The sequence below is a fragment of the Entamoeba invadens genome (genome assembly GCF_000330505.1).
Source record: "Entamoeba invadens IP1 unplaced genomic scaffold scaff_1105074724332, whole genome shotgun sequence".
Classification (NCBI taxonomy): Eukaryota; Evosea; order Mastigamoebida; family Endamoebidae; genus Entamoeba; species Entamoeba invadens.
Window position 1 is genome coordinate 101826 of NW_004191636.1, and position 3013 is coordinate 104838.

The following is a 3013-nucleotide window of genomic DNA, read 5'->3' on the forward strand; positions in this document are numbered from 1 at the left end:
ACGTGTTTAATAAACACCTATATTAAGAAGATCTCAGAAAGTAATGTAAACAGTTTTATTTTCAAACAGGGTCTATCCAGGGTCTATCACGTGACAAAAGTGTTTTTTCTTTGTTATTTGCCACGTCACCAAAGTGGTCTTGAATTTATGTTCACTTAGTTCTTTTAGATCTAGCGGCGAGTATAAAGCCGACTTTTGTAAATGAAAAAACTTAGATATAGATAGTTTTTTGAATCAATACTAAGCCAATTAATGGGAAAACAAGCTAATTCAATTATTAAATATCGGGTTATATTTTATTACTGCTGTGGTTGCCATAATTAACACAAAAATTGTGACAAATGCAGCACTGTTTTACACATCAAACCGATAGTTACAAATAACATTTTAATAACACAAATAACAATGAAATAACAATCTATTAAATAATTATATTTTTATTATAATATGTAATAAATAAACCTATTCAACTTAAAAATAAACCAAAAAACCAATAACTAATAATTAAAACTGCTATAAAACAACTAATAATAATAGAGAAATGTATATTATCATATTTATTTCTAACGTTATTAACTAAATATATATATTTTAAAACTATATTAAATAATAATAATACAAACTCAAAAACTCTAATATATCTGTTAATTATAAAAAATACTATATAACATATAATATCAATACTATATTTTTAAACTATACAAATCTAAACAATGTATTAATAATTAATTAAATTGTTTAGTACATGATTTATATTTATAACTATAAACTTATAGTTTAAATAATTATATATTTATTATTATTGTGTAATGAACATTTAAATATTAGGATAGCTATGTCTAATAAATCGGGCATTTTATTTTGAAACGTTTATAAATCAAAAGCAGTTATAAGACAAAATAATTATTTAGTTTCAATAATAATAATCAACTAAAACTATATATTAAAATATTAATAAATATAGTTAAAAGACAAACATATTGAATTATTATTTTTTTACCCAAAAATGATAGGTAATAAATACATCATTTATCGGGATCGATAACATTTCAATAACATAATCACAAATACTAAAAGAATAACAATTTGAAAAACAAAATTTCTAAAACATTAACATATTTTTGAAATGACAATTTTTTAAAATACCATTTGAATTTCAAAATAGAATTAATATTAAAGACCTTTTAAAAACAACCCAAATATAACAAATCACAACAAATTAAAACCATCCAACGATGACAAATAAATCAAAAGAGGTTCAAAATTTACAATAATAATTGTCAGAACGTGATACACACAACGCAAATTATAACAAAATCAACTTTGCCATGAAACAAAACAAAGAAAACAATTATAATTTTTTTCACACCAAAAAATTAAAAACGTTCTTGAGTAAAAATAATTCAGTGTTTTTTATGATCATTTTTGTATAGATTTGAACTGTTTTGGTTGTTTTGATTGCAACAAACCGATTTGACCAATAAATGCTAAAACATCAATTTATATAGTTTGTTTTTTAATAAAATTTACTAACCTTAAAACTATGAATTTTATTAATAAATTCCAACACTTTTACTAAATTAGTTGTATTAAAAAATTATATTATTATAATTATAAACAATTAGAAAATAAACAAATACATTCAAATTGATTTAACTATTTGGTACACAGTTTAACAAAGTCTTTGGAAAATTTGTTTTGCCAGCCTAGCCTTGTTTTGTTTGATTCATACTAAATCTACATCCGTCTTTTAGGATCGATTTACCCTATTCCAATTAATGTTGTCTAGGAACCTTTTTCCTCTTCAGTCCTTAGATATTTTGTTCCTCTTCTAATTATTTGCTACTTCCACCAAGATCTGTACTCAAGTCTGTTTCAATAGAAATTACTTCTCTACCTTTATCACTCCTGTGTTCTTGACACCATGTATTTCCTTACTCCTCGTGTGCCTCAGCCTCCACAAGGATACAGCATCACTCTCTTTCATTTTATTACCTTCCTTTTTCAAGGCTTATCCATTCGATCTGTGAGTTGTTACACACTCCTTAGCGATTTCCAACTTCCATGGCCATCGTCCTATTGTCAATATGAATTAACACCTTTTATGGTTCTCCTCATGCAAGACTTGGATACTTTATCTGTATGTTCGGTTCATCCCGCATCGCCAATCCTGCTTACCAGACTTGGCCGATTTGAAGTCCGCATATGCTCACTCCTAATAAATGTTTATCGTTTAGGATATCTCGACTATTCATAGTTTGTTAAAATGTTGAAAAGTCAAGCTCTCCATTACATCCAATCATTATCTTTACCAATCGTCACTACTTTCTCACTTCAACCTTCCTAAGGGAATATTCAGGTGGAACCAGCTACTAGATAGTTCGATTAGTCTTTCGCCCCTATACTCATATATTGCAAGTAATTTGCACGTTAACACTCCTAAGTCCTTCCACCAAAGTTTCCTTCGGCTTCAAACACCACAAGCATAGTCACAATCTTTCGGGTCCCAACAGTTTAACTCCAGCCTTTTCTAGGTCACTCCTGCTATATGTTTAGTCCTTCGTTTTCGCTTTATATCTGGGCTTTCTTCCCTTCCTCTTTTCGTGGGGAAACTGAAAACGTTTCTCCACGAGGCATAATTATTTCAACTGTTAATTTTTGACAAATATTTTTTACAGACCATCTATTTATATTGTGTTTTTTCATTGTATTCTTGGTTTGTTTCATTTTATATTTATAAAATGGATTTTTTTCAATGTAAAATAAAATAAATATTTTGGTCAAAAAAATAAAAAGCAAATATTGTTTGGATTGTCTATCAAAATGAAAAACAATCTTCTCAGAAACACAAAGTTAATTAATAATATACAAAACAATAATTGTTTTTAACACTTAAAATAAACTCAGTTTTTAATATACAAATTTCATTTTAGTCTTAATTCTACAAACTATTCAATATAGTTATATAACCATTGTTATTAATTCATTTGCTCTTCAAAAATTAAGTAAAACA